Below are 16,603 nucleotides of genomic sequence, written 5' to 3' on the forward strand. Positions count from 1 at the left end.
TCATAAACAAGTACACTTTTGAGTTCATTAACATGGACTATCCATGCATTTCTACATCCTATGCACTACCAAAAAAGCACAAGGATCTTAAGGATTGTCCCAGTCATCCAATAGTTTCAGGTATTAGTAAAGTTACAGAAAACAAAGAAAATGATGCAACACCTATAGAATATTACAAATTTTAAGCATGTGCTATCAACACAGCCTTCCTAATGTGCAAAAAGCATCCACAATTTTCAAAACTTATACTAAATACTAATCAGTGTGAATAAAGTCCAATGGAAAAGAGTACAAAATATGTGATAATATCACGACAAAGAAAGTGTCTTCCACCAGCTAATGAAAATCCTCTCCACCATGCGTGAGCAACAGAACTAAAATGCTCTCACCAACAGTTAAGCTGCCAGAGGAAAGCAGCAACATGCGCATTTGTGTCAACAGGATCTTTCACACGTTGTTAAGCAGCTCCATTCTTGCGCAGCTCAAAGCAAGTATCCGCAGGAAGTTGTCCTTGAAACAGGAAATGCTTAACATGTTATCGGAGCATGCGCAACTTCTACAAAGCAGTAACAACACGATATCACAAGGAAATTTTCAAAGCCAAAAAACTTCACTTTTCCATGGTGATTAACAGCGCAATGAATCGCCCACGCGAACTCTTCAGGATGGTCACCCAGACCATGAATCCGGGATGTCTTGAAGTCCCCACTTCAGACACCCAAGAGTTCTGCAATGAACTATCGGATTTCTTCATCAACAAAATTGAAAAAATTCGGGTAAGTATTCGGCAAAACAATACTCCACTCAGCCCCACCGTCAATCAACTACAAAACACCGACAGAAAGCCTCTACAATCAACTAAGTTCATTCTGGAACCCATCTCCATCGATACCACCAAAAAATTCATTGGTGCGCTGCGGAACAGCACAGCACCCAATGACATCATTCCCACCAAGCTACTGAAGGAATGTGCCGACATCCTGGCGCCTCCAATCACACAGCTTATAAATCAGTCATTTAAGGAAGGCATAGTGCCTTCCCTGCTGAAAGAGGGCACAATCCTGCCGATCTTGAAAAAACCTAATTTGGATCCTATGGACCCAACTCACCGCCGTCCCATAACAGGTCTAAATGCTCTGTCCAAGATAATGGAAAAAGTGGTGGTAAATCAGCTGCAACAGCATCTGGATACCCACAACCTACTTGATCCATTTCAATCCGGGTTCCGTCCCGGACACGGGACAGAAACGGCCTTACTGAAAATATGGGACGATGCGCTTGAGGCCGCAGACGAAGGAGAATCGTGTCTCCTGGTTCTGCTGGACCTAAGCGCAGCCTTCGACACAGTAGACCATAAATTGCTACTGAGACGACTAACAGAAGTCGCCGGAGTCACAGAAGATGCCTTACCATGGTTCTCCTCTTTTCTCGGAAACCGATCACAAACAGTGAAACTGGGATCTTTCACGTCAGAAAAACGCACGGTGCCATGTGGGGTCCCCCAAGGATCCCCCCTATCACCGGTGCTGTTTAATATCTATCTTCGTCCTCTCTTTGATATTATCAGTAGCCAAAAACTACTCTATCACTCTTATGCAGACGACACGCAGTTGTATTTTCGCATCTGCCACAAAAAGGATCATCATCTCAGATTAGAGAAATGTCTCTCTTCAATAGAAAACTGGATGACCAAGAGTTATCTCAAACTCAATAGCGCTAAAACAGAACTCTTTATGTTCGATGCCAGTCGGAAGAGTCAACTGGCAACAAACTGTACACCATCGCCCATTCTGGGACAAATCATCTCCCCTAGCTCCAAAGTCAAAAGTCTAGGAGTCACGTTTGACACCTTCATGACAATGGACGCACAAATAGGGTCAGTAGTCAGCGGGGCGCACCATTTGATGCGCCTACTACGCAGACTTATTCCATTTATCCCCAAAGAAGACGTAGCAGTCGTGGTGGGAACAATCGTGAATTCCAGACTGGACTATGCAAATGCCCTTTACCTCGGGCTCCCCAAGTACCAAATCGCTCGTCTTCAAGTCGTACAGAATGCGGCCGCTAGACTGGTGACTGGGAAAAAATCTTGGGAATCAATCTCACCTTCACTGAGATCCCTTCACTGGTTGCCAGTGAAAGACAGAATTGCATTCAAAGCACTCTGCCTGACACATAAGTGCATCCATGGGAAGGCTCCTAGATATCTATGCGACAAGATCAAACCGCACAATTGCAACCGCATTCTGCGATCCACCGACCAAAATCTGGTCAAGGTTCCTAAAACCAAATACAAGTCCAAAGGAGAAAGAAGGTTTGCTTTCCAGGGCCCCAGGCTTTGGAATGCTTTACCAACCAGCATTCGGCTGGAGCAAAACCACCTGTCTTTCAGAAGGCAGATCAAAACCCTGCTTTTCTGAAGGCATGAGACACAAACAACCAGCGCCCAGAGGCGATTCAGTTCGCATGTGCCGCGCTATATAAATTTTTCATTCATTCATTCATTCATACTGTAGTTCACGCTGCACTCCTCGGCCCTGCAGAGCTTCTTGCTTCCATTTCTGCCTCTGGCATCGAGTGACTGCCCCCCCTGCTCTCTCAGACGGCTTGTGGAGAGTGCTGACAACACCCCAGTGGACTCCAGCACCACAGAGGTCCTTTACACTTCTGATGAGCTTGATGTTATCCTGTACCATGTGAGTGGCAAGTATTCGGCTTTTTAATAAATGTCACTGATGATACTACTCTTAGGCCCGGTACACACGAGCAAACATGTACGATGAAACCGGTCCGTCGGACCGTTTTCACCGTACATGCCTGCCAGAGGGCTTCTGTACGATGGTTGTACTAACCATCGTACAGAAGTCCGCGCGTAAACAATACGCGGGGCGTGTCCGCGTCGTTGCCACGACGATGACGCGGCGATGATGCGGAGACGTGGGCGGGCCTGCCATTTAAAGGCTTCCACGCATGCGTCAAAGTCATTCGACCCATGCGAGGGACGGCGGGCGCTCGGACATGTACGGTAGGTCTGTACTGACGACCGTACATGTCCGAGCGGGCAGGATTCCAGCGGACGGTTTTAAAACACGTCCAGGAATATTTGCCCGCTGGGAAAAGGCCCGGCGGGCAAATGTTTGCTGGAATTCGGCCCGCTCGCTCGCGCCTACACACGACCGAACATGCTGAAACTGGCCCGCGGACCAGTTTCAGCATACATGTTTGGTCGTGTGTACGGGGCCTTAGAGGCTCTGTTCCTTTCTTTGTTGTTTATGGACAAAGCCAATGTGATTTCCTGAAAACTGTCATTGTCCATAATATGCATTCTAGATTTGATGGATCAGGCAGAGAGTGAAGAAGGTGTTTGCTGCTCAACACCACTTGGATTTTACAAGTCAGAGGAATAGGGCATCACGAGGAATGCCTCCTGCTACTCAGCTGCCATTGAAGTGAGCAGAGTCTGGGGCAAAGGGACTGTTGGAGGGAAGCCCAGCTCTTGCCCTATCTTGTATCTTGTACAAATGGTAAATTTTCCCCTTAGCTTAGGGCTACACGAATGATAAAAAAAATCGTTCTGCAACTGAGAGATATAAAGCTTATTAAAACCCAAGAACACATTGCAGTTTACCAGTCCTTAGATGTGGAGGCTGCATTTGTTTTATTCAGTCTTGAAAAAATGTGATGGACGTCTCTTTTTAGAGTGAGGCCTAGTACACACGAGAGGATTTATCCGCGGATACGGCCGAACGGACCGTTTCCGCGGATAAAACCTCTCGAGGATTTCCGCGGATTTGGATCCGATGGAGTGTACTCACCATAGGATCGAAATCCACGCTGAAATCCCATCGTGATGACGTGTCGCGCCGTCGCTGCGATGATGAAGTGCGTGACACGGTCATATAAGGAATTCCACGCATGCGTCGAATCATTACGACGCATGCGGGGGATCCATTTGGACGGATTGATCCGGTGAGTCTGTACAGACCAGCGGATCAATCCGTTGGGATGGATTCAAGCGGATAGATTTAAAAGCATGTCTTCAAATTTTTATCCGCTTGAAATCCATCCCAGGGGAAAAAAACATATCCGCAGATCAATTCCAGCGGATAGATTCTCTCGTGTGTACGGGGCCTGAAAGAAATATGTGCTGAGGAAATATATAAACAGTCATTGCTGATCTAAAAATACTAGTCGCCTGGCTGTCCAATTGCTTCAATTCTTTCTCAGTCACCGCCATTCTGATTCCACAGTCTGAAATCCAGAAGGTATTACCAGCAGTGGCAGCCAGGTAACTAGCAAGTTCAGAAAAAGGTCAGTAATGGCAGCCATATTTCTCTCAGTTGAAGATTCCTTTTATGTAATGTTTGTGCACAGCCTAATGGAATATCTCTGTGAACAGAGGATTACATTTTTCTAAAGTACTGTTCAAGGCCACAAAAAGGCTCCCTCCCTTGCATGCTCATGACAGATATATATGCTTAAGAAGCACCTTCTTATGTGAGTATATTTAATATGAAGAAGCAAACCAAAGTCTTATGAAAGAAATAAACTGTAGTGTATACAAACATATAGACATTATTTATGTCCGCTGGCCAGTTATGTGAATTATTTTCAGCAAATGGGCAAAATTCAATATGTTTGGTGTATTAGGAAAGCGTTCTGTTATGTTATTTCTAATACTTTATGGCAGTAAACAAATCCACCGCTGTATTTACTATATCAAAGGACAGAAGAATAATGCAGTTGTATGTTTCTAGTTGCATGAATCTATGATTCATTTCAATCCCAATACTCGGTTCATGTATAAGTTATTGGGGTGGTTGCTTATATTAAAAGGCAAGAGGTGTCAAAAGCACTGAAATAAAGTAATTTATTTTAGAATATTTATGTAGTCATAGCTACAATATGATGCTGATTTCTTGAAAATATAGTAATACTAATAATATTACATTACATTTTCATAGTCAAATCTTAGCAACTGACCAGCAATAAAATCCGTTTCTGCAAACATATCACCTTGAGTTATTATAGTTCAATATTTTTCTTCAAAATTATTGGCTTAGCTTTATTTTATTTTAGAAGAAAAAAAAGTAAATGTCATTGTACTCACTTTCCTGCATGCCAGACATTTCTAAGTTTATGGAAGTAACTTCTCAGAAAACCAATTTTTTTTTTTATGTATAAGGTGGGGTGGGGTTTGTGACTTGTTAGTTATGCTATGCAACTAGCTACTGAGCCACTGCACCTGAAAATTGTTAATTGGATTATTTCTTCCTTTAATGTTCCTTATTAAGTTCTCTTATTTCAAGTTTATCCAGTATACACTATACACGTATGCTGCAGTCCTTGTACTCATAAAATACTCATTATAATTACAGTAGAACAAATAAGAGTCTTATGGACAGGTGGACACACATAAACATGGGCACAAAGGATATCATTTAAACATTTAGGGCCAGATTCTCGTACATCGGCGCATCTTTATGCCGGCGTAGCACATCTCTGATGCGCTACGCTGTCGTAACTTAGAGAGGCAAGCTCCGTATTTTTGAATCAGAAGCGTTCATTTTTGTGCCGGCGCAGCGTAAATTTGTTGGCGTAAGTCGGCGTAAGTCAAAGTAGGAAGGAAGTGGGTGTGATCCATTTAAATGAACCGTGACCCCATGCAAATGAAGGTCCGAACGGACGGCGAGTGCACCGTCACGTGATTGTGTGTCCCCCGCCCCTATGTGCATGCGCACAACGTGATTCGTGAGTTACGCCAACCCATTGTTTACGCCCAGTGCATAAATACGCCCAGACATGCGCCCGTCGAGTGCAAAAGTACACCTGTTTGTTTTGGTTTGGTGTTCTTACTTTTGCACAGATTTGCACAGATTTGAGACATGAGCGTTCTCGGAGCCGCAAAAAAAAATTCTCTCCTGCTGGCATGGAGAGGCACTATGATCGCCTCCATGGGTCCCGCAGCAAGAATACAAGCAAGGGGAAAAGGGACGAGATCCTTCAGTGGATCACAGATGAGGTAAATGCTGTGGGCAATGAGGCGAGGAGGCCCAAACATATAGCCAAAAAGATCAATGATCTTCGCCGGAAGGTCAAGGACAAGATGGCTCTCATGCCGAGGCATGCCAGGGGCACTGGTGGGGGACCTGCCTCAAGGGTCCGTCTGACACCTGATGAGGAGGTTGTTGCCCGGTGGATGCTCCTCTGCCTGATGCCCCCCCCTCAACCAGGCAGTTGAGGAGCCGTGGCCGTGGGCGTGGCAGCAGCCAGGGCAATTAGTTTATTTTTTCTTTGTTTATTATTGCTCTGGTGAAGAGTGTTTTTTTTTTATTCAAAATGCACACGGTGAGGCGTGCAGATTAGTGTGACTGGTGTGTGAATGGGGTGGGGCGACACTCCTGCCAGCAAAGGGGTGTCACCCTCTGCCGTGTGAAAGGTGTATGAATGTACAGCGACATAATTGGAGCCTTGTCGTGGCGTTGCTGCTCCCAAGTCCTGTGCGGGGTACTTTGGTCTAATCCAATTTGATGAGGATGTGGGGTGTGTGTTCTAGGGACCACAGTGGTGTGCATGCGTGCATTCTCATTGTGCCATGATTAATGTGTGTGTTTAATGTGCAAAGATACGTTCAACAAGGCATCTCCTGATTGCTGTTCCCTTAGCAGACGGGGTATCCACGGTTAGGGGGGGATTGTCTGGTTCGGGGGTCAAGTCATCACGTAGCTCTATCTCCAGGCCCCTTCTCTCGGCGAAGTTGTGCAGAATGCAACATGCACCGATGATCTGGCACACGAAGTTTGGGGAATACAACAGGGTACCCCCAGACTTATCCAGGCATCGGAAACAGGACTTCAGGAGGCCAAAGGTGCGTTCCACCACTCCACGGGTACTTATGTGTGCAGCATTGTATCTTTCCTCTCCTGGGGTTTGGGGATTCCGGAATGGAGTCATGAGATGGGGTCCAAGTGCATATGCAGAGTCACCTGGAAGGGAAAAGACAGGAGAATGTTAGTCATGCATGTGACCCTTGTGATGTCTGCATCATGGGGGGGGGACAGTCATGCCTGACACCCATGTCACTCACCAACCAGTCAGCTGTCCCCATACACGTTCTGTTCGAATTCTGTTGGGATGGTGCTCTGATGGTATATGTAGCTGTCGTGGCTGTACCCGGGGTGTTTGGCATGGACGTGCCATATGAGGCCTTGGGCATCGACTGTCACCTGTACGTTGATGGAATGCCAGTGCTTCCGATTGCGGTATATGTACTCTGTGTCACGGAGGGGGTTGTAGTGCCACATGTGTGCAATCAATGGCCCCCACGGTGCGTGGGAATCCTGCAATTCTGACAAAATCTGCCCTTGCCTTATTCCGCTGATGCTCCTGGGTGGGTCTGATGATTTGGTTGGACATGCGTCTGAGGATTGCGGGGACAACCTGGTGCACACATCTGCTCATGCTGGCTTGTGACATCCCAGCCACAACTCCACTTGTCCGCTGAAAAGATCCACTGGCGAGGAAATGGAGTGTTGCCAGGACCTTGATCAGTGGCTGCACTGCATGTGAGCGGTGTGTTGGGCTGGTGATGTCATCATGCAGGATTGTGGCTATTTCCTGGATGGCTTCAGTGTTGAATATGAAGATGCGATACACCTCCGATTCCCCGATGACAAAGACGTTTATGCGCGTTCGGTAAATCTGCTCCTGTGCCCTCCTCCTTCTCCTTCTAAGTGCCTGGGCGCACACTAGTTGTGCTATGACCATGCCTGCCCCTGGCATGTTGGCATACAGAAGTCTTGTCCTGAAAGTGTGGTTGCTCAGCTTGTCCGTAACGGTGCTGCTAAAGCTGCTCTCCAGCTGACCTGCAAACGTCTGGTGCAAAGTTGCCCCTGCTTTATGAGGGGCAAGTTTAGACCGGACGTACAGCTTACGCGCATCGCGCATAGCCTGCGTCGGGCGGTCGTACGTTCAGGAATCGGCGCATCTCCCTCATTTGCATATTTGATTAGGAAATCAATGGGAGCGCTGGGTGCTCTTGGCGTAAATATGCGCCTACGTTACGCCGGCGTACAAAAGTTACGCTGATCGGAAGAAGCCTATTTTTCAGGCGTATCTGGTTCTGTGGGTACGGCGCATAGATACGACGGCGCATCTGTACACTTACGCCGCGCATCTCCAGATACGCCGGCGTAACTTTATTGAGAATCTGGCCCTTAAACTCTTCCATTACACATCAATAAATTGGTCAAAGAAATACCAACACAGGATGGACTGTGGTTGCCTAAGGTAGCGCAGTGCCGTGTCCTACAAATATGTTGGATCAAATGTTGGAAGTGAGAAGAATGGACTTTGTAGGCACCAATTATATGAAAATAGAAAATATTTTTTATTAACAACTTAATACATAGTTTAAAAAGAAAGGAAACAAATAAGCTAAAAAACTGCAGTGTGACTACAGTGGCAACAAGATTTTCCAATAAAGGTCAGAAAATTTCAACACACGTCACAAAGGGTGTGTATGACCTTATTGAGTAGTAAAAGGATTGTTTAGCTTGACATGTTTCGAAGACCGCTTCTTCGGGACCTAGTAAAATCTTGTAACCAAATGAACAGTGCGCTTAGAAATGTATTTAAAGATGGTTTGTAGTATGTGGCAGTAGCATCCAAAAAGAACCTTGTCTAGTGCTTTAATAATAGGGTTCAGTCACTATCGGATGACCAAAAATGTTATAGATAACGGCAGTAATGTAGTCGAATATCAATATCCCTATAGAGTGGCTGAAATATACCAGGAATGTTTGTAAATTAGCCTGGAATAAATATCAAAGCAGGCTTCAATGAAAGGAGGGTGTGCAGTATAATCCAACAAAAAAAGTGGACCTGGAAACATTCAGGTAAGGAGATCCGCGGATGGAAATGCTGCCATATCGTGGGACCATTTATTCCAGGCTAATCTACAAATGACTCCTAGCATCTGTATCAGTGGGAGAAAGAATCCACCCACTATACATTGTTGGTTAATGGGAGGAAAATTACCCCAACCCTTCCCAGGCATTGGTGGTCAGTAGGCTAACCCCATTTATCCCCTTGCCAGATATTGGTTGTCAGTAAAGGCCCATTCAAACTACAATGTTGTGGTAACACACATTAGATGCAATTCATTCAAGGGTTCTTCAGTGCACCTTCCCAACGTAGGTTGGAAAAAGTCTGACTTTTGGTCTGCGGTGGGTTTTTGGCAGCCTCAATACAATGCACATTAGCGTGAGATATAACATCTTTTAAATGTACCACAGTGGATTACTCTGGTGTAATTGGGCTTTAATGGTCCCCAACCCTCCTTCACAGTCACTGGTGGTTAGTGAAGGACCTCACCCACTTAAAAAGCATTTGTGGTCACTGGTGATTTTACCCCTTCCCACCCTTGAAAAACATTGGTGGTCTTTTGCAGCTTTGTCCCATTCCACCCTGCGTGCCACTTCAGGCCACAGTTATTATTGTTATTGTTTTGGGGCCACTGTTAGGTGCACCCAGTAGTCCCTCCTGCATCAAGATGAGCTTTCCCAACAATTTTTCTGTAATTACCCTTGGTATAGGGAGGGACCCTATTTTCAAATGAAAATTGTGAGAATCCCACTACTGAAACATCCTCAAACTATTTATCTACACTATCCTCTTAGGAATATTGGTTTTCTTTTCTCAAGCCTCTTTGTGATTTTTCCTCAATCCTGTGGTGTGACGTATATTAAACCGGCATGGAATATGTCCATGGCCTGGGGGAGTGGTAATCTCCCTACCAGGTAAACCTATCATCGCATATATGTGTATAATTAGTCATGCCTTGGACCTTGGCCTATTGATCCTTTAATATGTTTACCTCCTACCCTTGCACTAGTGTTCCTGTTCTTCCTGACGTGCCCACCCCACATGACAAACAGGTCTGTTTTTTTACCAACTTAATGCAATGTATTCATACCCATGTTCAGCAGACCCTCATTATCAATGGTGATTACCACACCACTCTAACACCCTACTTGGGTAGAAAGGACCTTAATAGCTCTCTCTCATGCACATTTAGATTCTTCCTCTTGAACCCTTAGCACCCCGAACTCCTAGATTGGTCCAATCACGATACACTTCTATCTTTTGTCACATCCCTCTTTACCAAACCACAAGATGTCAGATGGTCTCTGATTGAGCCTCTTCTGATTAACTGAGAGATCCATCAAAAGTTCCTGAATTTCTTGACAGAATATTTTATTTTGAATGCTCCCACTGATACCACCCCAGGCCCCTCTGATATACTCATTATGCACTTATAAAATGTAAAGGTAATACTGCGCTGTACATAAATGTGTGATAAAGTACAAAAAGTGCTACGTCACAGGTACACTTACAAAAGGCAATATATCAGCGATCAATAAATAGCGATAATAAATAAACATACAATGTAGGCTATAACGCTGTAGAAATGCTGGAGTAGACTAGTAAAGTGTCCAAATAAAGGGAAAGAGGGTAAACATGAGAATAAATACTCATGAAGCACTTATAATTACAGCATGTGACACTTGCTCACCTGGTACGAGTACACATTTGGTAAAGAGTACACATAAAAAAGGACGCTCTCCCTAGTCTACCAAAATTTGTTTACAGAAGAGCCCCCACAATTCGTGACAAGATTGTGAAAAGCATCCCAGACCCCCCAGGAAGAGGCTTGACCTTCTTCACTGGTAAAGGTTTCTTCCCTTGTAAATGTTGCTACGCATGTGTGAAAACGAAATGCCCAAATGAAAAGAAAAGGAACTTTACCTCCACCAAGGAAATTCATACAAAATTAAAGAATTCATCTGCTGTAATACAGGAGGACTTTATATTTATGCCCTAGAGTGTAGCTGCAGGCTACAGTACATAGACCAGACAAAAAGACCCCTAAAAATCTACATAAAAGAACATGTGCAAAATATAATTAAAGGTTTCGATAAGCACAGTGTATCAAAACACTTTGCTACCCACCACAATAAAGACCCCACACAACTCAAATTTTGGGGTATCGAACCTTATGTAAGACACTGGCGGGGGGGGGTCACAAACTTAGAACTATGAGCCAACTTGAATCTAAATGGATAATCACGCTGGATACTTTCGCACCTTGGGGTCTTAATATCGAATTCGATTTTAATTGTTTTGTTAGTGATTTTTAACTCTGTCAGGTTTCTTTTAGCCTCTCCCTCTCTTATATTTACTGCCTCTCTCATTATGTTAATATGCTCCCTGACGTAATTTCCAGTGCATGTGTATTTTATTTATCCCCCTTTTTTTTATCAAGTTCCTTTTTAATCATTATTATGGCTCCTTTGTTCTTTTAGAATAGTCAAAGTGGGACTTTCTTGACTATTTTTACATTCATCCATTTGTCATATATTAATCTTCCATTTTTTAATAATTTTATGTTTGATCTCTCCATTTTCAACTTCATTATATATGTTTATACATGTTTTTATCTATATTAGCCATATGGTGTTTTTACATATATTTATATACAGTTTTACCATGTGTTGCCAATAACTCAAGTGCTTGCATTATATTACACGTTGGCTGTGAGTTCCTGTTCACTTAACCTCGTAATAGTATTAATAGGAGCCCTGTGTGTGTTATTTCTGTAAGCCGTTTTGCTGACTCCACCTGCTTTGTTGTTTTGGGCCTGACATCTACAGGAACATGCCCCCCAGGTCACCTCCCATTCTTTGGGCCACCAGAAAATGGCCACCGAACGGAGGTGTACATTGTACACTGTTTTGATCTTTAACAACGGTCGCCGTGCTATTTCCGGCGACCAGATCCACTCAAAAATGGCCGCCGTTCTTTTTCTGGTGACCGGAGCCACAGGAAAATGGCCGCCATAGATACTAATTATAGTAATTTACACCCATACATAAAGACACTTCCTAATGCCTCTACTTACCCCCTGATGAAGTCACGTGACTGTGACGAATGCGTGCGGGAACACGAGGCACCGGAAGTGATGTAGGACGAGCTTGCTGTTCATTTTTGGTTATGCCTATTTGTTACTTCACATTGTGAGTATCTTGTTTTATCATTGTTCAATACCTAATACATGGTTAAAAATACTACACTATTGAGCATCCCTCTTTACATCTCCCAATGCCCCAATGTGAGAGTAATCTGATGCAGACACACCAGGGACACAAAAGGGGACTCTGATTCCAAATAGGAGACACACACTAGTGGAGCCGGAGACACCGGAACTTACCAGGAGATATAAAGGTATATTTACCCACTGTTACCTTACAGCGGTAAGGTAAGGGGACATCTATACATTACGTTGCACGGATACCCAGCAACCATCCACTAGTAGCACTTCAAACTTGAGAGTGACTACTAGCACCTTCACCCTGATCACATAAAGAGGAAGAGGTACTCACTGATCCAATAACATTTGTAGTGGCCACATGCCTTGGTAACATATAACAAAAAAGAGAGTATCTCCCCCTGGGTGGGATGGATTTTAAAGGCGAAACAAAGTGTAAAGGTAAAAAAATATCTTTAATGGGAAATTTGTACAAAAACTGGCACTTGATGTTGAAGCACACATTAGGCACCTACGGTGCATGTGAAAGCAACAAATGTACAAATACAAAAACAATAACACTAAAACAGTACATGTGCCACAAACAATGACAAATAGACAACAAAGCACTCTTCTAGTGGGTGATGTGTGTGTGCCCGATGCGTTTCTGGTTGTCGACCGTCATCAGGTGCCACAGAGGAAGAGTAGTGCAAATGGTAGTTCAAACCATGTAATAAACTGGAAGTGGATCCCCTTTCCTTAGTTATAGGTTTGAGTGGGGATGGAGTAGCATCCGAGCGTCCCTCATGACCTCAGGCACCTATTGATTTGGGGCAACGCCTTTCCACACCTCACCTTTGGACCGATTAGAGTCTTTGGGTCTATTTAGACCCAACAGGGATTCAAGTAGCGGCGAGTCTTTGGAATTGGGCAGGACGTGACCTGGCTAGTTACACACCGGAAGGTTCTGGGCCCCTCTATTTTCCATTTCCCTGGTCATGAGGGATGCTCGGTTGCTACTCCATCCCCACTCAACCCTATAACTAAGGAAAGGGGGTCCACTTCCAGTTTATTACATGTCAATCATTTAGGGCTTACATGTCCTTTAACATAGTTTAATGATATTTTATTTTGCATGTTCCTAAAACCTACTCATTGCATTCTGTGCAGATCTGCAAGTCTTCCTTTTTTTTTCTGTACCTATATATTTATGCAAGTCATATACTGTATTTAGAGGACAATAAAATGTTTTAATTAATTCAGAAATAATAAAATCTCAGATTAATACACTAAAAGAAGAGAGACACTGCCTTTTTTTTGCTAAAAAATGTAACAATCAACCATATTCAAAGCCCTACTGCACTAGAAAGTGTTAAACCCAAAACCAAACATTTTATACACTGCAGCTTAAATGTAGTCGCTACAATAGTTTTCTTTTTTTTTAGGCTGTTTCCTATTATTTTACCTAGTAATTCAGGCAGCAACACACTTAGGCCTTGTACACACGATAGGTTAACCAGAGGACAACGGTCTGATGGACCGTTTTCATCGGTCCAAACTAATCGTGTGTGGGCCCCATAGGTTATTTAACCTATGGATTCCTAACCGATGGGAAAAAAACAATCGTTAGTAGGCACAACCATCGGTTAAAAATCCATGCATGCTCAGAATCAAGTCGACGCATGCTTTACTGTCTTAGGGTGTCTCCACTCTGGATAGAGGAGCAAACATTTGAAATACTGCAGCTCTGTTGCGGTGGCTGCATTTGTTTTCTTCTTTTAAGACTTTTTTCCATTTTTTTTACCTAATTATTCAGCCAGAAACACACTTCCTGTCTTATGGTGACTTCATTCTGGATAGAGGAGTAACAGAGACACCTTTGGACAGCAACATTGTCAGTCTAGGGGGATAGTAGTGTGAGATGTACTAGGAAATATAGATTGACACTGACCCCTGTCAGTGTTAAATGGATTGTCTCAACCCTCCAACTACCAGTTTGCTGGACAGCATGGTCTGTTAAAGGAAGTTAATAAAGAACAGACTTACTGGTCAGATCAACAGGTAAAATCAAAGGGGAAAAAAAGAATGTAACCACAACATCTCAAAATTGGTAAGCTGCAATACATTTTTTTTTTGCTATTTGGTTTAATGCTGCATTAAAGTACAAAAAACATCTCTTGCTGAAATGCACATATTTCTTCTTCACACTGTCCTCTGCAGACCCACTGCTCTGTTCTTCCAGGTTAAATGGCACCCAACTTTATTAAGCTCAGATCCTGGGAACCCTAGGAGTCAAATACCTGCCCACATGACACCCCATCAAACTTTATTGGGCTCTCAGAGAATGCAGCAGAGAACAGTACTATTGTCAAGATTTCAGGAACCACCCACAATCTAGAGGAACAAGAGAGGGATCTACTGTTTCATGTGACCAGACTGAAGACCAACTATAAATGTATGTATACTAAACAAGAACCTGTCAATTCTTTGCACATGCTTGTCTTGGTGAAACATAGATTTTACCATCTTTATGTCTAATGCCAGTGGCGGCTGGTGAAGTTTTAGGATGGGGGGGGCGCCAGACCCAGCCCTTCCTTTTTGACCCCTCCCACTTGGTGGAAATGGGTGTGGTTTCATCGAAATAGTGGGCGTAGCTCTAAGGTGGTGTGGTTAGCATCTGAGATGAACGAGGGATGGAGGAAGAGCAAGCCCAGATCCTACACAACAATAGAAATGTGTATTCTAGAAAGTTTAACAATCAGCAGATAAAAAATACTTCAATCATCCCGGCACCATGGTTGTTATGGTGTCAGGATGATTGAAGTGCATTATTTCTATTATTACATTGTAATATAACATGAAATCATTCAACTCACCATAATGCAGAATCAGTGGGAGCCCCCAGCGTGTCACCTGCCACCAGATGCCATCAGGTGTCCCCAGCGGAGTCCCTCCTTACATGCAGCCCTGTGTCACTTCAAATGTAGCCTCTCTCCCTATCAAATGCAGCCAGCACCTGTCCCATAAATTGCAAAACACTATATATTATACACAGAGCGCACTATACAGCATACAGTATACACAGAGAACATTATACACAGAGCACACACTATACAGCTCACACTATACACAGAGAACATTATACACAGAGCGCACGCTATACAACACACACTATACACAGAGAACATTATACACAGAGCGCATGCTATACACAGAGAACACTATACACAGAGAACACTATACACAGAGAACATTATACACAGAGCGTACACTATACACAGAGAACACTATACACAGAGAACACTATACACAGAGAACACTATACACAGAGCGCACACTATACACAGAGAACACTATACACAGAGAATACTATACACAGAGCGCACACTATACACATTGTTATTGTTTAAGGTTGAGAGGCAAGAAGGGAGGTTGTTGTTTAGGGTGGAGAGGCAGGGAGGGAGGTTATTGTTTAGGGTGGAGAGGCAGGAAGAGGGGTTATTGTCTAGGGTGGAGAGGCAGGAAGATGGGTTATTGTTTAGGGTGGAGAGGCAGGGAAGGGGGTTATTGTTTAGGGTGGAAAGGCAGGAAGGTGGGTTATTTTTTAGAGTGGAGAGGCAGGCAGGGGTGCCGTTTTAGGGTGGGGAGAGGTAGGGAGGGGGGTTATTTTTTTAGGGTGGAGAGACAGGGAGGGGGGCCGTTTTAGAGTGGGGACTGGGAGAGGTAGGGAGGGGGGTTATTTTTTAGGGTGGAGAGGCAGGGAGGGGGCCGTTTTAGGGTGGAGAAAGGCAGGGAGGGGGGTTCTTGTTTAGAGTGGAGAGACAGGGGGGGGGGCCGTATTAGGGTGGACTGGAGAGGCAGGGTGGGGGGTTCTTGTTTAAAATGGAGAGACAGGGAGGGGCCGTTTTAGGGTGGAGAGGCAGTTTGGGAAACCCACAGGCTCTGCAGCAGCTGAGAAGGAGAAGTGAACAGAAGTTGGGGGAGGGGGCCAGGCTCACAGCAGGACACAGTACACACTGAGCCCCAGTCTAGCCGCAGTGCAGAGGAGTCTGACTGGATGGGAAGCATGTTGCCGGGAAGAAGAGTGACAGTGAGAGAGCTCAGCTCACATTGATCCCCGCACCCAGTCACTCACCTTCTGCCCTGGTTCCCCTGCGCTCAGGCTAGGCAGGCACTGCACCCACCTGCCGCACATGATGGGAAGCATGTCGCCGGGAAGGAGAGTGACAGTGAGAGAGCTCACTTCCGATCCCCGCACCCAGTCACTCACCTTCTGCTCCTCACATTACACGATCACCGTCCCGGGTTGCTTGCGATAGAGTAGACTTGTCCTGTTCACTCCAGCCGACTCCAGGGAAGTTACTAGTAGTGCTGAAAAAGCACTGCCCACTCGCTGTCCTGTCCAATGAAAAAAAAAGAACAAGAGGCAGGGGCAAATCACTGGAGAGTAGGAGTGTGTGCGGGCGCACAGCTTGCGCCCTGCACACGCCCTAAACACGGGCAAATCAGCTTTCC

The sequence above is a fragment of the Rana temporaria genome, chromosome 7, assembly GCF_905171775.1.
Source record: "Rana temporaria chromosome 7, aRanTem1.1, whole genome shotgun sequence".
NCBI lineage: Eukaryota > Metazoa > Chordata > Amphibia > Anura > Ranidae > Rana > Rana temporaria.